This window comes from Chenopodium album, chromosome 2 (genome assembly GCF_948465745.1).
Source record: "Chenopodium album chromosome 2, dcCheAlbu1.1, whole genome shotgun sequence".
NCBI classification, from domain to species: domain Eukaryota; kingdom Viridiplantae; phylum Streptophyta; class Magnoliopsida; order Caryophyllales; family Amaranthaceae; genus Chenopodium; species Chenopodium album.
The window spans coordinates 66596886-66621420 of record NC_137835.1 but is presented as its reverse complement, the minus strand read 5'-3'; the positions used below and the strand labels follow the sequence as shown (position 1 = coordinate 66621420).

Here is a 24535-nt window from a genome sequence, read left to right as displayed (position 1 = left end):
GGCGGTCTTCTCTTCAGAGATAAAGAGCTTCAAGAACGCCTTTACAACCTCCCTCCATGTTGTGAGAGTGTTAGGCTTTACTTGCTTTAGCCATTTGTTTTCTCGTCTGGTGAGAGATTGCCGGAAATGGTGCATACGAATGTAGTCTTGACTCACTTCATTGGTTTGCATCATTGCGCACAATTCAAGGAATCGGTCCAAATGTTCAATAGGGTCCTCACTTGCACTTCCGGAAAATTGCTCCGATTGGACCATTCGAGTATTTTGTGGATGGATTGAGAAGTTGGTTTCCGTGACGGGTAGCAAAATCCCTCCCGTGAGCTCATAATCCTCCGGATTTCCGAACTCACAAAACAAAACATCATTCTCTTGTCCCGCCATTGATTCGCGTGGTGAACTTGAAGAGTAAGTATCACTCTCACTATCAACTATATCACCAAAATCTCTTCCCTCGTCTTGATAAAGCCTACAGACTTGTCTCAAGGTTCGGTTAATTTCGTGGTCAATTTGATGTGAGGGTGCTCCTTGAGACCTCCTAAGCATTCGCCAAAGCTAAGCAAACAATTAGCAATGACAAGGATGATAAAACAAAAACAACAAAAAGAAAAGAAAGCAAAAATGACTCTAACAAAAGCAATAATATTCGCTAAACAAGCCGCTTCCCCGGCAACGGCGCCAAAATTTGATCACGGGGTAGATAGGTCGTTAAGCTACTACCCTAACCAAATTAATCATTTATAATACCTAGACCTACACTAAACTAGTTAGTGGCAAGTAAAGGGTCGAACCACTAGGGAAGCACGCTAATTCAACATCAAATATCACTAATGCAAGAGTGAAAAGGGGATTGTTTTTGTTGGTTTTGTTGAGTAAGAACACTAAAACTGCCAATAAGCAAGAAAATGATGATTAAAATCAATAGAAAATGACGCTAGGGATACGGGGGTGTCCAATATGATTAGAAAGAGGAGAATAATGGTGATTATCATGAAACATATGCCAAAGAACACAAGATTCTACCTAAACAATTCATTCTCATGCAATAGTCTAGGCAAATCAATGAAAGAGGTCTACACTAATAAGGATCATTCTCATGCATCCTATTAGTTTCAATCAAATCAAGAGAATAAAGAAGCACAATCCATAAAAACTCCACTTTAATAACTCGTTCTCATGCAATCATTAAAATAGAGGTGATCCTAATCTAGTTCAAATCACTTTCATGCATTTAACCTAGAAAACATCAAATATAGTGCAACAATACTCCCAAGCTAATAAAAATCATGTCTTTCATCAATATATGGCATAAGTTCAATCCTACCATCATCATTCATCCAATATCAAATCATATCTTCCACCCCCTTCCCCTAGCTAAAAGTTTAGCCTAGAGAAGGGAGATTAAACATAATATCAAAACTAGAAATAAACTCAAGAAACTCAAAACAAAACATGATTGAAATAAATGAAATCAATAATAACTAGATAAACTAATAAGATTGACAAAAATAAATAACAATAAAACAAATAAATAATACTAAAGGAAAGGAGAAGAGATTACTAAAGAAAGGATTAATGAAAGATGAAAACTTGGATTCTTGCTTAATTGAAGGAAGATTAAAACTTGAGCAAAGTTGAATACAATAAAGAATGCTTGAATAACAATCTATTTTCTCTCTCTAGATTAGGCTAATGTTCTATGGAATTAGTACTAAGTGTCTCCTATTACAAAGAGTCCCGTCTATATATATGTGGCTCCCCCCCCCCCAAAAGAAAGAGACTTGGACAACAAGGCGCAAATAAATCAGAAACCCAGCCGTGCGCGCCCGCGCAGTAGGTGTGTGCGCCCTCTCATCGTAGTGCGCGGCCACAACTTTGAGGGTACAGGAAAATAAGTGCGCCCGCACAGAAGTCGCACAGCAAGTCGCGCAAACTCTCTGGTTAGGCTCTGTTTCTTCAGTCTGGCTGCGCGGGTTCTGACAGGGCTGCGCGCTCGCACAGCAGCCCGCTCTCAACAGCTAGCTTGGCTTCTTGATATCCTCTTTCTTTCGGCACATAATGCCTACAAAACAAAAACATGGAAATCAAAATAAAAACAAAGCGAGAAGACTAAGAAAAGGGAAGATAAAGGAGAAAAGAAAAGAGGAAGCAAAACTAAGTAAAAATGCTTAGAAAAAGGGTCAAACAAGTGCAAATGAGGAGAGAATCCTTAGAGAAAAAAGGATAAAAGAGTGGCATAAATGCCACTCATCAGTACCGGCTACCGGCGATCCCGAAAACCAACCTTTCACCTCCATACGCACCACCAACTCCAATCACAAATATAACCCACAACAGCAACCGCATCAACAACCACATGTCACTGCCCCTTTATTGCAACAACACCGCAGCTTCACCTACTCCACCTCGCCAAAAACTGCAGTCCGCTCCAATACACAAAGCCACAACAAATACTACTAATCACAACCTGCAAAACCATCGAAACCACCCTCCTCCATCTAACCACCGGCGAGCAACAACACACAATTCGCAATATCCCCACAATACAGAACCTACAAAATTACCGCATCCACCACCGCAAATGCCAAAGTCGCCAGCCAAAACCAACACAAAACCACGCGAACTGTAGCCCACTACAACCTGCAAAACCACCGTAAGAAACACAAAACCTATAAAACCACCAAAACCTGTATTATTTGAGGAGAGAGAAAAAAAATGAACCCTTAAACCCTAAAAAATTGATTTAGGGGAAAGGGGGAAGGAGTGGTGTCGGGAGTAGCCAAGAGTGGGAAAGGGGGGATCGGCGGGGGGAAAGGAGGGGATCAGGTCGCCGGCGCCAGGGGAATATTTGGGCACTGACAGCCGGCAAAGGGAGGGGGAAAGGTGGCTAACAGAGAGGGGAGAGGGGTGGTATTTTTGTAAAAAAAATAGTTTTTTTTTTATTTTCTTTATTTTAAAAAAATAAATTATTAATTAATTAGATAATAATGGGCACACTAACGGAAAACTTAAAAGAACATGGACACCAAAAGCTACATTTTTAATGTTTATTGGGTACCAAAATAAAATAATTTTTTAAACGGGTATCAAAATTTAACAGCTCCTATTTTTGACGTAACAAATTCCAAAATTTCCTAAAAATAATTTCAATACAATATAAATAGTTTTATTTCAATAAAAGATTTTTTTTTATTAAAACAATCATTTCACCAAAAAAAACTTCAATATAACTTGGCTAAATCATAAATTAAATATCTATTCGTCCATCAAATGTCTATCCATCTATCTAAGATAAGTTCACATATGAGTTTTTTGTCACGTTGAAAAAAGAGGTTGAAGATGACAAACATATTTGTCTAATGTACTTCATCTATTGTCGGTTGGATTTGTGGTCAAACTCTTATACAAGTTAAATTTTTAATACTTCCCTTATTAACCATATACTGCAATTAAATATTAAAGGATTCTTATAATTATCTGTCATTTAAATCAGCAATTGCCAAATATTATGAACAACAGGAAAATTAGCACACCTAATTTTAGTTTCTAGCAATCTAAAAAAACCAACCTTATAATGAGACATGAAGGCCTTAACCTCCTTCTGCTTTGAGAGACCATTCAAGCCTCTCACATTCCAAGTAAGAACTTTATTCATTATCACCCTCCTGCTCCAGAGTGGGAGCACCACCATCATTCATTTCCTCAATACCAATAAAAGCCTACAGTTTATGAAACAAATTGCTCACCATTACAAGAGAAATAGGATTCGGAACATTCCCAAACCCTTTCTTTTGTCTGGTAGCAGTCTTCCACTTTTCCTACTCATTATCCTTAGCAGCATCATTCTCATCAGCTGGACCAGTATCATTGTCTATCTTACTAGATTCCTTCTGCTGCACTTGAACAACCTGAGGTTTAGGTCTCCACATCTTCCCCGCCTTCTTACACTTCCCTTCCTTATGACCCAATTGTTTACAAACAGAGCACTTGATGGGTTTCCACTCAAACTCCACCTTCTGTTGATACAAACAACCTTTATCCAAAAGAAACTTAATCATGTCAGGAAAATCACCATCAATGTCCACCTCTATCAAGAATCGAGCAAAATTAATCCTCTCCTTCAATCAGGTAGCATTATCAGGACGAACTGGTTTCCCAATCAAACCCTGAATATTCTCTAAACAATTCTTACCCCAATATTTCAAAGGTAATCCAGGCAGTTGAACCTAGACAGGGATTGTAGTAAACTCCTCACAATCCACTTCCATCGCATCCTCCCATTGTTTCATGAAAACAGGGCGATTATCAAAAAGCACATGCGAAGCATTTAGAGTTTTTTCCTTCGATTCTATATTCTAAAATCTAATAAGGAACACCTCTTTCTTAAGAGTAATCACCTTATCAATGTTCTTAGCCCCCCACATTCGGTTTCAAAAACCCAAAAAAGAATTCACATACGGGTTGCCCCCAATCACAAAAGCAACAATACTTATATTCAGTAAGCAATTTCATCAGAACCATCATCTAAAGACAATTGTAACAAAGAATTATTCGATTTTAAGCATTTAGAATAAATGGGTACCTCCGATCCACGGAAGATGCTATGTTTTGCGCAACACCAGGCCCTCTTTGAATAACTCTAGAATCCCTTGATTTCAGCACATTTAGCCATTCAAATAACTTGGCTTTAGTTCTAGATCCTTGAATCAATTAATGTATTGATTGCTCAGGCGATAGCAGCAGATCATCCAATTCCCCAAAATTAATCGGGAGAGAACCCTTAAAATTTCTAGGTCGACTCTTCAATTGAGCAAGTAGACAATTTGCTTCATTAATTTCCTCAGAACCAGCTGAAACCTTTGAATTTCCCTCCCCCCTAGGAAGATTCTTCTTCGTCTTCTTCTTTGCCACGGCAGAAAAAGAGGATTTTAGAGAGAGAAAGTCTCAACTCGCTACCTATAGCTAAAATTATTATGTTTGCTATTCAAATAAAGTAGTTGCCAAATATTTATATCTGTCATTTGTATTAGACGCTTTAAAACACTTAGGGGGCGTTTGGTTCGCAAAGTGGTATGGGTTTGGAATCAGAAATGGGGTTAAAGTGGTATGGGGTTGGAACTTGATACTTAATACCATGTGTTTGGTTCAATTCTGGAATGAGATCTCATCCCCTTACATGTTGTTTAATTAGAAATTTATTGGAATGAGGAATCAATAACTACAACGCAATAGTTAAATTTTAAACAGACACATTCAAAATTATCACAATACTTGAGATAATTATTTAATATCAAAACTAACACTCAAAAACCCTGTTTAAAATTCCAAGTGAACATTTATTCAAAGAAAACAAATTCATAAACCATCACATTTTGAAATTGTCATGAAAATAGGCAGATTAATTCAAGCATTACGACTCAAAAGGTCAAGCACCACCCCCTTTTTCCATTCATCATTAGGACTTGAATAGAAAATCTCCATTTGGCTAGGATTTGATGAAAACAAACTAGCAGCTCTTATAACTTCAGCTTGGGTAATTCCAGGCAAACCTCCAATCTCTGATAATAGCCTTTTCTTTTGTTCAACAATCTCTTGTTCACGCTCTGGTGTTGTACTCATGGTAGATGCAATAGTAGCAAGATGATTATTCATATCTTTCATAAAACAAGGGAATCCAACTGCCATATTGTCAATAGATGATAAATTTTCAAATCGAGTAGCTCTTTTTTTCTCATTAGTCTTTGGAGTCTTTTCCTTTTTTCATTCTCTTAGCAGGAGGAGGTTGGGGTTGAGTATAATCAGTAGCTAAACCAGGTGAAAGAGTATCATATAACTCTTCATTATTGTCACTATCATTATCAAGGTGAACAACGTCCTTTTCAAGGTTATGGATAGAGTCCTTAGGCAGCTCAGCCGCAAGCCCATTAGTTCTATCAACACCAAATATATCATCTAGCTTGCTAAGATAAGGAAAAGGATTCTTCCATAATCCTCCAGCTTTAGGATGATTCTAAAAACATTAGTTATATGTTATATTAGATTAAGTAAAATGAAAGATTTTAAAAAATAAATAAAGAAAAAAAAAGAAATTAGTTACCTTGCAAAAATCATCATAAGCTTGTCTCTCACATTGTATTGTACTAGTTTCCTCATCCCACTGAAACCCGAATGTCTTGTTAACCATTTCAACAACTATTGTATACTTATCTTTGAACCATTTGAACTTTGATTCAATGTGAGGAATGGCTTTTAAACCACATCCAGGGAACTTAGTATTCAGCATAAGCTCCAACTGATTCAAGTATCCATTCCTAAACCCTCCTTCTCCTTTCCATTGTTGGTCACAACTTAACTCCAACAAACAATCAATCAAAGCTTCTTCCTCCTCTTTCTTCCAGAAGCGCTTATTCTTACCTCTTCCACTTTGAGAACTTTGACCATTTGTAGCCATCCTAATTAATCAATTAAGTAAGAATACATAACCAGATATTTTATTTTTGATATGTAGGAAGCAATATTGTATCACATAATGAAAGCAATTAAAAGTTAAATAAAAATATCATGTCCCTTGATTAACATAAAACACAGACGAGAAACACAAAATCATAAAATACAAAGATCGTTACACAAAACACCAAACATAAGGATAAGACTAAAGATAGTCATTATTCATTAAAAAAAAGATCATGTGTCGTTATTTTGCCTAGCTCTCCAAGCATTAAATAAAGTTTGCTCAAAATTATTCCTAAAGTCGATCCAAGCATTTGATGGTTGAACTTGAGTAATGTATTCAACATTACCACCAATATCCTCATTATCATCCTCATTCTCACTCTCATCTGATGACTCATCAACCTCAAAATTTGTGGGCATGTGCTTTCGAATTAGATTGTGTAATAAAGCACATGCTGTAACAATGCGACCTTGTGTGCGAGTTGAAAAAAAAGAAGGGCTTCTAAGAATTTCCCACCTTCCCTTCAACAAACCAAAAGTTCTCTCAACTGCATTCCTAGCTTTAATATGTTTCATGTTGAAGTACTCCTCAGCACTTACAGGTACTTGATCCCCCATTCTTTCAAGTGATAACGATGCCCTCTATATGGTGCAAGAAACCCATCACAATTAGTGTAGCCAGCATCTACCAAAAAGTAACAACCTTGAAAATCATAGAATAGATTGAAGTCATTATTAATTGTAATAATCAAAATTGTTATATATCATATGGTTATTTTAAATCACATGGTTTACCTTGAGGCACCTTTAAACCATTAGGCCTCGAAATTGCATCTCGTAAAACACGACCATCATGTGTAGAGCCTTCTCATCCAGGTAAGACAAAAACAAATTCCATGTTAGGTGTACAAACACCTAAAACATTCATTGCAAGGTTTACTTTCCTTGTTCGATACCTTCCTCTATCCTCATTTGGAACATGAACTTTAATAAATGTACCATCTAGAGCTCCTAAGCAATTCTACAATTATAAGGAAAATACACTAGATTATTTACATAGGATGTATATAGAACATTGCTTTTAATCAATTAAAGAATGAGCATTTTTTTTTATCATATTTTAATAATGTTAAATATACCTGGAAGCATTTCCATCTACTATCCTCGCAATCTTCTGTAATAAGTGTAGGTTTTTTGAGCAAGTGATGATGTAGCTTTAGAACCGCAAGGAGGCAAAGGTTAAATTATCTACTAACACTTTCTCCACTCCTATAAAAGTAATGTCCTATCGACCTATTCTTTTTATGATGAGATAATGTATACAAAAACATAGCTACAATCTCCTGTAATCTCATATTTCTAGTCCCTCTCAATCCACCAATATCGCTTATCATCTCACAAAGTACACCAAAAGTATGTCTGTTCATACGCAATTCACTCCTACAGGCAACATCACTATCTCTAATCAACGAGTTTAAATTAACTAATCTATTACGTTTCTTATCTCTAATTCGATGTATTTTATGTAGAGTTACACCTAAACTACGTAGCACGAAATACATGAGAATCATGAAATTTATTATAACTATTAAAGATACAAGTAGTTCTCTTTGTCGCTTTCTCTTCCTCCTTAACAAGGATAGTCCACATGACTCCATTTCTATAAAAACACAACACAAAAAGGATTACCCTATAAATTGATTATTAGTATTTACTCATATGTTTTCCTAATATTCTTATTTCATTGTCTAAGTGCCTTTTTGCCTAATATATGTACAACCTTTGGTGGGAGCAAAAAGAAAAATACAAGAGCCAAAGCCAATGGCATGCAATCGGAAATCCACACAAAGAATTAAAAAAGAAAATTCAACAGGTAGTATGTATATATGCTAATGAAATCAAAGATAGTTCACAATAGTGGACCCGCAATAATGAACACTCCATTTCATACATCAGAAATATTTCACAATTATATGTCGATATTTTTTTTAGTTAATAAAAAATCTGCTAAATATATACAATTATTATCATAAAATTCAATAAATTTAACACAAGATGACTACTTTGATAAAAATATATAGATATGCAGAGTAATTATACAACAAATTTGAAGAAAAAGTGAAAAAAAATTAGGGAAATATCATAAAATAAGAACAAGATTTACTGGGGATGCCAAACATGGAATTTACATGTAGTCCAACCAAAAGTGTTCATCTATGGCCATATGTTATCATTAATTTACGTCTGAATACTTATGTATCTCTAATCAATCAACGAAAATTCGTGGGAGGGTAATCAACATGATAAAATCTGTACCATCCGTATTAAAAAACAAATTATGCATCACCGTGTCACTGATAATACCTTAAGACCGAGATTTTAATTAAATTTTTTTAAAAAAAAGAAAAGAATTACCTGGATGAAGGCTGAACTATTGCTGCTCAACAGCTCAAGGGTGAAGGATGAATATGGCGGCAGAAGAGAAGATGGATTTTGGCGGTAATTTTCCTATTTCCCTCATTCTTCCCTCCTTATATTTGATACCTACGGGAATGGAATGGGCCAAACCCACCTCCCCCCAAGGTTTCTAAACCCTATAGCTCATGGGTTTGAGGTATGGGTTGAAACTCATACTTTTGACAACCAAACATAAGGTATGGGTTTTAGTCCTTCTAAACCCATGTCTCATACCTATATTCCGCGAACCAAATGCCCCCTTATAAATTTTTTTAACGTGGATAAATTATAACACAATGGCAATAATAATTTATTATTCTTTTGTAATACATGTATGTATTTATTTATAAATTTGGATTAATAGTGCATGAATTAGTTCTAGCTAAAAAGTAATACATGTGGTTGTTATTCAATGAGTTTTGGGGTTCAAATCTTTTTGCTTGCATTTTTTATTATGATCATTGGATGATGTTGTGGCATGAACCTAAAGGTTCTTAAATGATGATACGGCGCTATACTGATGTAAGAAAGGATACATGTGGCACATACACACTTTTATGAACACCTTTTAATAGATTTCTTGAAATCCATTAGCAACCATGCCTAGAATCTTCTTCACAACATTAATTGCAGTAAGTAAATCTTACTAAACAGGTAAATATATATTAGCATGTTAAAAGTCCCCTTACATGCATGTGAAATTGTCCCACATCGAAGAAAGAGTTGAAAGGTGACAAGTATATATGTACATATTACTCCATCTATTGTTAATTGGGTTTACAATGAAATATTATTTGACTTTTGTGTGGTCAAACTCTTATACAAAAGGATTAGGCCATCTATCTAAATTCTTAAGGGCTTGGCCAAATATAAGTCCAATAAAATATCAATGTAAAACTTTCTTTTTGAATTCTTAATGCAAATGTTTCTTGCTCTTACAATGAAATATTTTACGTATTACATGAAAATAAAAACGAGTTTAATTCCCTCGTCTCATAATAGCTGACATAGTAAAACTTGACTCAAATTTCAAAGCACAATTTAACCTTAAATTGTATAATTAAAAATTAGCAAATAAAATTAAAGTGTTAATATTATGAAATACTATATTAATACCAACTTAATGACCACTACTACAGAAATGTCCAAAGAGCCCCGTCCAAATTAGCCAAAGAGACTGCCTTAGAGGCGGTCTCTATCTAAGGGTCTCTTTGGCTAAGAGACTGCTTGTGTAGAGGCAATCTAAACTTTAATCATTTAAGAAAAACGGTCTCTTTGGGTAATTGAAATATTAAAATTGTAGAATCATATGAAACCATTTTTGTCAGAAAAGCGGTCTCTCATATAACAAACTAAGACCGCTTCTTTAACTTAGGCAGTCTCTCTATTTGAAAAAATTAAGACCGCTTTTAAAGGTAGGTGGTCTCTGTTTAATTTTTTTTCTTTAAATTACAATGAATTAAATTGCATGTGTAGATACCTGTTTGTATGATAATCGGTCTCTCAGTGGGTGGTCTCCCTGCTGCGTTAAATATTTATTGTATATATCATGCTCTTTTTTTTTTTGACACACATTGTATATATCCTTCTCAATATTATTATTATTATTATTATTATTATTATTATTATTATTATTATTATTATTATTATTATTATTATTATTATTATTATTATTATTATATATATATATATATATATATCATACAAATAAATTTGTACTCCAATATAGAAGGCATCATGATCATTGATTAAGTATCAAAATATATAGATGCATCAAACTATATATATCCTACACAGTACTTATATATGTACACTAGCTAATTTCCAATGTATAAAGGTACAAAATGTAAGGATTTTTCAGGTATCATGACTAAGACTTTTCTGATCTTGTACTCATCATGCCAAAATCACCAATCACTAAGATTCTTCTGGCTCATCATGATCAAGAACATATTGAATCTATAAGTCTCTAATCTCGTCAATATCTTCTGAAGAATATGTGCAAGCTAAGGATCTTTGGGAAAGATCTATAATTATGAAATAACAACAAATTAGATTACAAAATTAGGTTCAACACTGTTATTAGTTTCAACATGAATGAGGACCTTTAATCAAGTGTTTTTTTTCCAGGGATCATCAATATAATGTTATGTTATGGTACAATTAATTCTCTTTTTCCTTGAAATATATATTCAGGGTCTATCGAGTTAATCTTTATGGAATGCACATCACTCTTGGTAATTAATAACATAGATTTTACCATTTTCTAACTAAATGTCTGATCAGAATCAACAAAAAGGGCAGGGAATGCTGTTTAAGATTCAACAAGAGAAGGAAGAGCTTATACTAATTAAAGATATCTCTAGGCTATTTGGGGGAGGAGGAATGACAAGATTTTTAATGCAAAAGAGTGCCTCACCTGGTTGTCTGCAAGAGGGTTAATAGGCTTGTTAAGGGTTGTGGAAAATACGCCCTGAAGGTGTATGGTTCGGTCAGCTTACAACAGCGAAAACAAATGCTCAAAGTACTAGCTCCCTTCGCATTTTGAATAAGTTAAAATTAAATGGGATGATATTCTAAAGGATGTGGATGGATTGGGCTAGCTACTATGGGTCAAAATGTTGTAGGTAATGTTCTTTTTGTGAATGTCAAGCGCATGAGAGGTTGCTGGTCCTTTAAGGTAGCAAAGTGCAAGGCAGTGTTGTATGGATTAAGCGTCCTAGTGCAACTAGCCTGACATTATGGTGTCAAGCATGTGGTCTTTGAGTCTGACAGTCAACTCGGCTTTCCAAAGCAACTAACTACTTCAGTGAGTTAGACTACCTGTCCAAATCAACTACGTGTCCAAAGCAACTACCTAGCTCGGTTGGTTAAAAAAAATACTACATGGAGGAATCAGAGCATTTGCGTCTCCATCTCAATTACAGTGAGTGATATATGAACATAGATTGCAGAAGGAATTTTTTCATGGAAACTGCTGAGTTGAAACAGAACGAATGGCATTTGAGCAATTTGAAAGAGAACAAATGGCATTTCAGATCAGATTCAAAAGAAGGGAGTTGTATTGTAAGTTTACACCGATCTTCAAAGAATTTATCAGTTTTGGATGACAATTAAATTGAACCCAAAAACCCTACAAAATTGATTTAGGGGAGAGAGGGAAGGGGTAGTGTCGGGAGCAGCTAAGAGTGGGAAAGGGGAGGGAGTTCGGCAGGGAGAAAGGGAGGGGATGAGGTCGCCGAGGCTGGGGGAATATTTGGGCACCGATAGCCGGAAAGAGGAGGGGGAAAGGTGGATAACGGAGAAGGGAGAGGGGTTTTTTTTTTGTAAAAAAAAAAGTTTTTTCTTTTATATTTTCTTTATTTTAAAAAAATAAAATATTAATAAATTAGATAATGGACCCACTAACGAAAAACTTAACAGAACATGGACACCAAAAGCTACATTTTTAAAGTTTGATAAGTACCAAAATAAAATAAAGTTTTAAACAGGTATCAAAATTTAACAACTCCCATTTTTGTGGTAACAAATTCCAAAATTTCCTAAATATATTTTCAATTTAATAGAAAAATTTTTATTTCAATAAAAGTAATTTTGTTTTATTAAAAATAATCATTTCACAAAACAAAAAAAAAAACAAAAAAAAAAAACACTTGAATATAAATTGGCTTAATCATAAAATTAATATCTACTCGTCCATCCAATGTCTATCCATCTATCTAATATAAATTCACATATGAGTTTTTTATCACGTTGAAAAAAGAGATTGATGATGAGAAACATATTTGTCTAATGTACTTCATCTATTGTCGGTTGGATTTGTGGTCAAACTCTAATAAAGTTAAATTTTAAAAACTTTCCTTATTAACCATATACTGCAATTAAATATTAAAGGGTTCTTATAATTATCTGTCATTTAAATCAGCAATTACCAAATATTTAAATCTGTCATTTGTATTAGATACTTTAAAAGACTTATAAATTTTTTTTAACGTGGATAAACTATAACACAATGACAACAAAAATTTATTATTTTTTTGTAATACATGTATGAATTTATTTACAAATTGGGATTAATAAAGCATGAATTAGTTCTAGCTAAAAAAGTAATACATGTGGATGTCATTCAATGAGTTTTGGGGTTCAAATCTTCTTGCTTGCATTTTTATTATGATCATTGGATGATGTTGTGGCATGAACCTTTAATGATGATGCGGCACTATACTGATGTAAGAAAGGATACACCTGGCACATACACACTTTTATGAACACCTTTTAATAGATTTCTTGAAATCCATTAGCAACCATGCCTAGAATCTTCTTCACAACATTAATTACAGTAAGTAAATCTTACTAAATAGGTAAATATATATTAGCGTGTTAAAAGACCCCTTACATGCATGTGAAATTGTCCCACATCGAAGAAAGAGTTGAAAGGTGACAAGTATATATGTACATATTACTCCATCTATTGTTAATTGGGATTACAATGAAATATTATTGGACTTGTGTGTGGTCAAACTCTTATTCAAAAGGATTTGGCCATCTATCTAAATTCTAAAGAGCTTGGCCAAATATATGTCCAATAAAATATCAGTGTAAAACTTTCTTTTTGAATTCTTAATGCAAAGTTTTCTTTCTCTTACAATGAAATATTGTACGTATCACATGAAAATAAAAAAAATAAAAATGAGTGTACTCCCTTCGTCTCATAATAGCTGACATAATCAAACTTGTCACAAATTTCAACGCATAATTTGACCTTAAATTGTATAATTAAATATTAGTAAATAAAATTAAAATATTAATATTATGAAATACTAAATTAATACCAATTTAATGACCACTACTACAAAAAATGGCCAAAGAGACCTGTCCAAATTAGCCAAAGAGACTGCCTTAGAGGCGGTCTCTAGCTAAGGGGTCTCTTTGGCTAAGAGACTTCTTGGGTAGAGGCGGTCTTAAGTTTAATAATTTAAGAAAAACGATCTCTTTAGGTGGTTGAATTTTTAACATTGTAGAAGCATAAGAGACCTTTTTGTTAGAAAAGCGGTCTCTCATATAACAAACTAAGACTGCTTCTTTAACATAGGTGATCTCTCTATTTGAAAAAATAAGACTGCAGTTAAAGTTAGGCGGTCTCTGTTTAATTTTTGTTTTTAAATTACAACGAATTGAATTGCATGTGTAGAGGCATGCATGTATGATAATCGGTCTCTCAATGGGTGCTTTTATTCTGTAAAAAAATCAAAATTTTAAATCCATACTGCATTAAATATTTGCGCTAAATATTTCTTATATATACCCTACTCTTTTTTTTTTTTTTGATACAATTTGTATATATCTTGCTCAATATTATTAAATTGCACCAAAAATTCTTAAACCTGCTAATATATATATACATAAAAATAACATTCAAGTATATATATATATATATATATATATATATATATATATATATATATATATATATATATATATATATATATATATATATATATATATATATATATATACATACAAATAAATTTGTATTCCAAAATAGAAGGCATCGTGATCAAGTATCAAAATATGTAGATGCATCAAACTATATATATCCAACACAATATTGATATATGTGCACTAGCTAATTGCTAATGTATCAAAGTACAAAATTTAGAGATTTTTCAAGTATCATGCCTAACACTTATCAAATCTTGTACTCGTCATGCCAAAATCACCAATCACGAAGATTCTTCTGGCTCATTATGATCAAGAACATATTGAATCTATATCTCTAATCTCGTCGATATCTTCTAAAGAATATGTTCAAGGATCTTTTGAAAAGATCTACAACATATGTCATTACTAAATAAGTAAATAAAGATAATAACATAAAAGTTATGAAATAACAACAAATTAGATTACAAAATTAGGTTCAACATCGTTATTAGTTTCAACAAGAATGAGGACCTTTAATCATTTTTTTTTCAGGGATCATCAATACAATGTGATCTTTTGGCATAATTAATTCTCTTTTTCCTTGAAATATATATTCAGGGTCTATCGAGTTAATCTTTATGGTATGCACATCACTCTTGCTAATTAATAACTAGATTTTACCATTTGCTAACTAAATGTCATACCATAAGCAACAAAAAGGGTAGGGAATGTTTTCTAAGATTCAACAAGAAAAGGAAGAGCTTATACTAATTGAAGATATCTCTAGGATATTTGCGGGAGGAGGAATGACAAGATTTTTAATGCCAAAAAGTTGCCTTACCTAGTTGTTTGCATGAGGGTTAATAGGCTTGTTAAGGATTGTGGAAAATACGCTCTGAAGGTGTATGGTTTGATCAGTTTATTGCAGCAAAACAAAAGCTCAAAGTACTAGCCCCCTTCGCATTTTTGAATTTGTTAAAATTATATATGATCGATGATAGTGTAAGGGATGAGGATGAATTGGGCTAGCTACTATGTGTTAGAACTCTTTAGGTGATGTTCTTTTTGCAAATGTCAAGCGCATGAGAGGTTGATCGATGGTCCTCCAAGGTAGCAAAGTGCAAGGTAGTGTTGTATGGAGTGCAACAAGCCAGACATTATGGTGTCAAGCAGGTTCTCTTTGAGTATACAATCAAATCGGCTCTCTAAAGCAATTACCTAACTCACTAAGTTATACTACATGTCCAAAGCAACTACCTAGCTCGATTAGTTAAAAAAAAATACTAACTAGAGAAATCAGAGCATTTGCATCTCCAATCTCAATTACAGTGAGAGATATATGAATGCAGATTGCCGAAGGAAATTTTTCATGGAAACTGCTGAATTGAAACAGAACGAATGGCATTTGAGCAAGTTGAAAGAGAACATATGGCATTTCAGATCAGATTCGAAAGAAGGGATTTGTATTGTATGTTTACACTAATCTTCAAATAATTTATCAGTTTTGGATGACAATTTTATTTCCTTTTCTTTTTGGAATTCAATGTTTTATATGATTCCTAGCAGTTTGTTTGAGGAAAAAATGTAGGAGTTGATGAGTAGAATACCATACATTATTTGCGGTTTAACTAATCTCCTACAGAATCATTTCAAGATGGCACGATTACATTAATTTTTATTCGACAATAAGAAGAACACAAGATTTTAACCAAGTGAATATTTTAGGAATACAGACACATTGATGATTTTTTTTTTGTGTAAATGAGTTTATTTAGTTTTCTGCTCCAAGTGGATCTAACCAATACACCAACCCATTCCATGGACTAATCACCGCTAACGTCCAATGCAAAACAAGCATATTGTAAAATTAATAATTAGTAATGGGATCGATTGAAATATGTGGATTTAACATAACTCAAATCTATATAAAATAAAGGATTTTTTAGATTTTAACACCTGATAAAAACGGAAAAATTGATATTAACACCTCCAAAAAAAATTATTTTAACACCTCTTAAAAAAAATTGAAATTGGAAGTTACCACCAGATAACGGATTCCGTGACGGCAAAAGTCTGTGGGCCCCAGCATTTGGTTTTACCTCCAATTTTCACCTAACAAAATACGAATCTTCTTCCTTCATTGAATACTCACCCAACTTCTTCATTCAATTCTCTCTGAATCTTCATCTAATCAAACAAATATTCAAAGGGCAAAATTTAAACCTAATTTTGTGTGGTTGAGGACCAAAGCTAGGTGTCAACATTGTAGAAGAACAACTCAACAGGTGTTCGTCATCTTCATCAAGCAAAAAGGGGCAAACGTTGCTGGAGATCTGACAAAGACAGTCGAAAGATTCCAAAGAAGGTATTTTTTTTATCATCTTTGATTGTGGTGCTTGGTTGATGTCAAAATTGCAATTATATGCTGAATTAGGGTTACTTTTGGTAGAAGAGCATGAAACCCTTGACAATTCAATTGACTATGCAAATTAGGTTAATTATTTAATTGACTTTGCGAATTAGGGTAATTGAATTATTTAATTGAGATTAGAGGTTATTTACAGTGGTTTATTCTTAATTAATTCATGGAGTACTTGAATTGAGTTTTAATTGTTTATGCAAAAATGTTGGAATTGCTGCCTTTGCACTGCAAGTTAGATAATTAGGGTAGATTTGTTTATTCTCTTAGTGTCATTGCGCATGTTATCATATAATGTTCTATTATTGAATGGGTTTTAATATATGTTATCCTTTTTGACTGGTGGGTAGATAATGGGGGACAATGATGGCATGGTTGACATTTGTCTTAGAGTTGGAGGTGCATTTGTTCCAAAAAGAGTAAGCAAAGATAGGCAGCTTCTTGTTTGGTGTGGTGGGTGGTGTTATTGGAAAAGGAAAGTTGCAGTGTCTAAGATGGATGTGCATTTGATTAGGACAGCTGCTATTCATGGGTTTGTTCAAGGGGATATCCCTGTTCCTATGCATTACAATTGTTGGTATAGGGAGAAGGGGAAAACTTTTAACACTGGGAAAAGGGAGCTAGTTAATAGTGAAGATATTAAGGGTCTTTTGGAGACAGCAAATGGTGAAGGGTATGTAGAAGTATTTGTAACAGTACCAACTACTACTAAGCCCACAAGTGAGGCCCAACCCAATCCACCAAAGGAAAATAAAAAGGGCAAGAAGGGCACCACTGATACTACTGTCAGTGTGAGAAGGAGCCCTAGGTTTAGTAAGGCAGAGAAAGGAAAAGAGAAAGTAGCTGAAGTGGTAACTGGGAAGGGTAGGTTAAAAGGGAAAGGGTCAGCAAAGGCAAAAGCTCTGAAGTTTGATGAGCTGGAGGATGTTGACTCTGAGTACTCAAGTAAAGATTTAAGTGATGAGGACTTGGGTTGGGAACCTGGTGAGGAAGAATATGATGAAGGGGATGAGGAATGGTATATTGAAGGGTCACAAGATATTTTGGACAAGGTGAACAAAAGCTTGAAGAAAGGGATGGGAAGTGAAATAGAGGAAGGTGTTCCCCTGAAAGATAAGAGGTCAGAGCTTAGAGAAGACCTGGATGTTGGAGATCTGCATCTGAATACAGAGAATGAAGGAGATTCAGATGAATCAAGGAGTTTGTGTGGTTCTGATGAAGAAGAGGACACTGCTCCATGGTTCAATGCTGATGTTGACTTTGAGAACCCTATTCAGTTGAAAGTAAATCTGAAGTTTAGCAATGCACAAGTGCTAAGGAGGGCACTTAGACTTCATGCAGTTCAAAACAGGTATGAGTTCTACTTTTTGCATAATAACAGTACTAGGATTACAATACAATGTAGGTATAGGTGTGATTGTGAGTTCAACACTTACACTTGTAGAATGTCTGCTTGTACATGTGTGGGGGGGGAGTGAAGTGTCAATTCAAGGTCTTTGCTTCAAAACTTGTTAAGCAGCAAACTTGGCAAATCAAAACCCTCAGATTGAAACACACTTGTTTAAGAGTGAGGAAGAACAGGATGCTTACTGCTGAGTATATAGCAGAGAGGTATTTGGAGGAGTTTAGGAGTAACCCTAGCTGGAGAATTAAGGAGATTAGGGCTAGGATTCTGAATGATTTGGGTATTGAAGTGACTTATTTTAAGGCATGGGTAGCAAGGTGTAGGGCAAAGTTGATTATATTTGGTTCTGCTAGGGAGCAGTATGCAAAGGTGTGGGATTATGGGAAAGCTGTGATGAAGTACAACCCTGGTTCTGGGTGTAATATTGTTGTTGATGGTATTGATAGGCCAGAACCACCCTTGTTTCTCAGAATGTTCATCTGTTAAAGACCTCTGAGAGATGGTTTTGCAAGAGGTTGTAGGCCACTTATTGGGGTGGATGGTTGTCACCTCAAAGGTGCCTACCCTGGGAAGATTTTGGTGGCAGTGGCTAAAGATGGGAACAACAATTTGTTCCCCCTAGCCTGGGCCACAGTGGAGGTGGAAAACAAGGAAACTTGGGGTTGGTTCTTAGAGTCTCTAATGGCTATGTTCACACATGACCAAGGAGTTGGGCTAACCATCATGTCTGATAGGCAAAAGGTAATACTACCTTACTTTTTTCTTCCAAAACTTTTATTCATGTGTAAGTGTTTGAGTTTCTTCTAATATGGTGCATTGATGTTTGCCTTTTTTAGGGATTGATTGAAGCAATGGCTGATGTTATTCCCAAAGCAGACCAGAGGTTTTGTGTAGGCATATTTGGGCCAACTTTAAGCTCAAATTCACTGGAGCAACATTTAAGGAGCTTTTTTGGAGTGCTGCTAGGGCTAACACTTTTGTAAGTGAATTTATTCCCTTTGATGTGCTAAGTTTTCCATTTGCAGTACTTGTTAGATTGTGTAATGACTGTACATGTTTAGTTTTACATGTTTAGTGCTGTGTTTGATAATGCATGTGTTACATATATGTTTACTGACTTGAGTAGTTGTTCTGTGTGGTTTAATATGTATGTAGTTGGCAGTTTGAGTATTTGTCTGATTGTATATGTATGCATTTGTCAGTTTGAGTGTTTTTCTGATTGTATATGTATGCATTTGTCAGTTTGAGTATGAGATAGCCATGGAGTCTATCAAATTTCTTGATGAAGCTGCATATGAGTACTTAGTGAGTATTCCTCCCAAGCATTGGTGTAGACATGATTTTCCACCTACTGCCAAGTCCAACATGTTGGTGAACAACATGTGTGAGACTTTCAATGCAGTAATCAGGCCTGCAAGAGATAAACAAATCCTCACCCAAATGGAATGGATGAGGAGGTATATAATGAACAGGAATAATGAAAAGTGGGAGGATGCCAAAAATATACATAGTAACTTAGTGCCATATGTCAGGCATGTTCTGCATAGGATAGATTTTGTGGCTAGGGGGTGTGTGGTACAGCCATCAAGGGACAACACATATGAATTGCAGCTTAAGGATGACCAAGTGTTGGTTGACTTGGAGAAAGAAACATGCACATGTTACCATTGGGAACTCACTGGGATACCCTGTGTTCATGCTTATGCATGCATGCTAGATATGAGGGGTGACATAGAGGCTTATGTTAACCCATACAACACAATGGAAACATACAGAGCTGCTTATGAACCAGTTGTCCACCCAATGCCAGGTCCCAAACACTAGGAGAAAGTCAAAATGAGAGAACCATTACCCCCTGCATTTAAAGTGCAGTCAGGCAGACCAAAAAGCAAGAAAAGGAAGCTTGAGCCAGGGGAATGTCCAACTGCAAGTAGCTCAACAAAGAGGAAGAAGCAATGCAAACACTGTAGGGGTTTTGGGCATTATGCTTAGACCTGCAAACTACCTCCAGCACCAGCAACAGAGCTGGTAAAGGCAGCAAGCAGACCCCCCTTGAATACACCTTGGATGGTAGAGGAGAGAAAAAAGAAAGAGCTCAGGGATGCAAAAAAGGTAACCCAAATCAATCTCAACTTGCTTACTCTTTTTTTTTGGTACATTTTCAATCCTATAATACATGTCATTAACTATTCCATTTTGACACAACATGTGTGATAGGCTGCAACAGAGGCAGGAGTTGGAAGACAACCTACCTCAACCCAACCAACCTCCAGTCAATCAAAAACAAAGAAGAGGGCTAGCTCCAGTTAACCTAGCTCAAGTCAGCCAAACCCAAAGAAAGAGCCTCCAACCAAGGCAAGAACCCCCTCAAGTCAGCCAGCAGCACAACCATCTCAGCAAACAGGTGTTGTGACAAGGGGCAAGATGCAGACCTTGAAGATGAACCTCACCCAGTGAATTCATGTTCTGAATTAGTGAACAGTGTTTGTCAGTGAACAATTTGTTAGTTTTCCTTAGTTTTATGTATGATTTGGTAGATTTCCTATGGGTTTGATTACCATATGACATTTTAAAACTTGTATTTCTGATTTGCATTGCTTTAAGGCAGTGTAAAGTAAGCTTCTTTTGTCAAACAATTTTGAAGTGCTTACTTATTTTGCCAATGAAAAAAGGGAGCTAGTTTCACAGCTTTTACAATCTTCAATTCCTTTAACAATGTTAAAGCATTTTAAAAAACAACAACTCAGTCAATGCAAATATCATTAAAACCATTCTCATAACAACTCAAGCCAATACAAAATATTTAAATTTAGGTTCCATAACTTAATTGTTACTAATACAAGTTAACCACCCCTACCCATTATGAAAACAACAAACATTGACAAACTAATACAAATTGTAATGCCCAACCAACCAAAATAGTTCATTGAAGTTGTCTTCCCTGCACTGCACTCCCTGTTCATTCTGTTCCTGTCACCTTTTAAGGCCTTGCATCTAATCTTCAAATTATCAACTTCATTTAGTAGGCACCTCCTTTGACCACTGATTTCGTCAACTTCCCTTTTCAATTCATCGACTTCACCCTTTAGCAGCTTCTTATCCAATAAGAGGTTGTTAATAACCCTTGTTTGCCAATCTGTCCCGTCAGGTTGATCAACCCACTCGAAAGATTTGCGGCCCCTTGTTTCTGTGATTGGATCATAAAACTTACAAGCTCTGAACTTCCTCCCTGGATTCTCCCTTGTCCAGCTAGTTAGCTTGCCCATTGGCACACCATAGTTGCATTTCTTTTCATTAGAAGGGGAAGAGCTAACAAACGCCATAATCTGCATCAATTTCAGAACAACAATTACATATACACATTTAATCATCAACGAATTAACATTGTTAACAACAATTTTCAATTTTAATGAACTAATACAAAAAGGCCCAAATTTCAATTTCTGATAAACCCTAGTTTTGTAATTGGGCAATTTCATGCATACATAACACAATCTAAGTATCAATTCCAGTACAAAACAATCCTAATTAATAAACCTAATGAATTTATTACATAATTAACAGACAACCAACCTAAATTTACCCAATTTGATTCAACATAATTCGTTGCATTCGTATAAACCCAAATACCTATTTCAGTAGCTTCAATGTCTTCCACGAACTAAAATAAAACCAATAATCCAGTAATTTTGGTTAATTTGAAGCAAATCGAACTGTTTCAAACAAAAATTAGGTTAAAATAGAGGAGAATTGGGGAGAATCGTGCATATATAGAGGGAATTTAAAAAACTATCCGTTAGAGTGGGACCCAGTAACAGTTCCGTCAACTGAACTATGATTTTGGTGGTAACTTCCAATTTCAATTTTTTTAAGAGGTGTTAAAATAATTTTTTTTTTTTTGGAGGTGTTAATATCAATTTTTCCGTTTTTATCAGGTGTTAAAATCTAAAAAATCCTTAAATAAAAGGAATTAGACTTACTTATCAATTAAAGTAGCAAAGAATAATTTATTAACATTCTTCCCCTCATTGGTTCCAAAAACATGAGCTAAGTAGTTAGATCGAACTTGCTCGTCTGTTGTTGGTGTCAATGGTGAAAGAACGTTACAGTCACAGAACCCATACATTCTTGAGATACCTTCTTTTTGACAGTGTCCTTTTAGGTGCCTTGTCCCGTGAAAAGTCATACCAATATTAGTTAATGGGTCAAAAAACACCATTACAATTAGAACATATATTATATGGAAACATACTTCATGAAGACATTCATTTATGATTCTCTGACCTCCCTTTTGAAACACCAATCAAGCAAGTCTTCAAAGTAAAGTGAAACATCCAACCTATTTTCATTAAGAAACATGCTTTCCGAGATATTATGGAGATGGTATCACCCATATTTTGCATTCCCATAGATTTTTTCTCATAACACGCATCCAAGTAGACATAACCTTCTCACGATCCTTGTCGGTAACAGCATAGCTACGAATGGTTAATGCTTTAGAGGATGTTAATCGTGGGGATAGTGTGGTGATATTCAACTCCTTATCTAGTTGCGTGTCTGCCTTAATAATATGGCTTCACACAAAAAGAACACGCATGTAAGCATTAGGCAGAAGAAAAGTTGCACATGAATCTGAAAGGGAAGACAAAATCCAAAGTTATGGCTACCTCTGCCTGTAGGGTTGCTTCCCTTGCTTGTAGGGCTACATGTTTAATCTAGGTGAAAGAAAGACAAACTTAATGCACAAGTATGTTGAGACAAATGCAAGCAGGCAATTACATATGGCTGTGAAAATATGCATGGTTATCTAAATGAGTAGAGACAACAAAGATTACTTGATTGAGCAGATTAAATATTGTTCCGTAAAGAAGATTTGCAGACTTATATCGGATTATGTACTTATACTATATATTTGCATATTCTACGTTGTTCAAGCAAAAGAATGCAGATTTAAGTCTTTATAGTAGATTTAAAGTTGTTCTGAAATACTTAGTTGTTCTAAAAGAATATTACCTATCTGGGGAGTATCAAATGGTTTGTCCAAGCTATGAAACCCTTCTTATCTTGACAAACAAAGATCTATTCATTATTGGGACATGGCAAGAGCGTAGACGACATTAAATCTTCTGTAATTCTAACTCGACGATGACCATGGGGCAACGATATAGTATGATTACCAAGAACTTCTGTGCCATTTTCTATGTAGACTTTTCCGTTAGCAACAATTTGTAGCTCTTTGTCACTTCCCTCAATTTCTAAGTGGCAGTCACTCCATTTCTGGAAAACAAAAGGCTCAACCAAATATCAAACATGAAATCTCGCTTAAATGACCTTAGCACGCATTATTGTAAGAGAAAGGATGAGAATGCCAAAGTTCGAGCATTGTATGAGAGTTGCAAACACACAACCCATAATAGAGTATATAACACCTTGCAAAATGTATAGTTTTTGGTATTCACAACTTAAATTTGATGTGCAGGGATTGGAGTATGCTCAACTTGATTCATATGGTTCTCCTCATGCCAAGGAACATGGTATGCCTCTGCCTCTACCTCTACCTCTACCTCTGTCTCGAGGTTCCGATTCTTATGAATCTGAGGATGGACCACGATTGGGCTTTTTGTGTACTGAGCTTCTAAGTTTTTTGCAATTCCTTGCTCCATATAGGCTTGTTCATTAGATTTATCCCCAGGTGAATCATGTCTAAATTGATGCCCTTTAACGCCATGCCTTTCCATACCTCCCATCAAGAGTTGTGTAAGTAAGACACCATTACCAAAAGAGTTCGCTAAATGAGAAGCATTTAACCCATTTCCAGCATCCCCTAGGCTACTAGAACCATTAATGTAACCAAAACAAAAATGGTTCCCAAAAGCACCAAGGAAACCACCTGAACCTGTTACCTCTCCACTAGAACTGTAGTTGTTGCCTATAGCACCAAGCAGGTCACCTGAACTTGCAAGGTCGCCACATAAATTACCTTGCTGAGTACCACTAGCCATGAATGCTCCTAATTGCTCTTCGTTTAAGAACGACATCATGAAGGAAATTATAAAGTTTTGCTACTTACTCATAGTTGCCAACTTTGAGTTCATCGCATTCATTCTAGCATGTAATTCACTAGGTACAGTTGGTTTGTTGTAACCAAAGTACTCCTTATTAGTTATGCCTGATCTAACAGCCCTAACAGACCCTCCATGCTCGGTTTGTTTAAAGCTCTTAAAAAAATGTCATCTCGATCTGTAGCAACTATTTCACCTTTTTTTACTTAGGCCTCCAGTCTAATCTATAAAATGAGGCCAAAATCATAAAGGGTTAATATAATTTACAAACAATCAAATTGATACTTAGACTGAAAATAAGACAATTAAATGTCATGTAAC

General features: G+C 35.1%; 1 pseudogene across 1 annotated transcript; it reads right to left on the bottom strand.

Annotated features, from left to right (window-relative positions):
* Nucleotides 1–6677: 6677 nt before the first annotated feature.
* Nucleotides 6678–9039, bottom strand: LOC145586608 (uncharacterized; annotated as a pseudogene). Its single transcript, XR_014100986.1, has 4 exons — nucleotides 8866–9039; nucleotides 7590–8110; nucleotides 7246–7471; nucleotides 6678–7153 (listed from the first exon to the last, which is right to left on the bottom strand). The product of XR_014100986.1 is annotated as an uncharacterized LOC145586608 (transcript).
* Between the last annotated feature and the right edge of the window lie 15496 nt (nucleotides 9040–24535).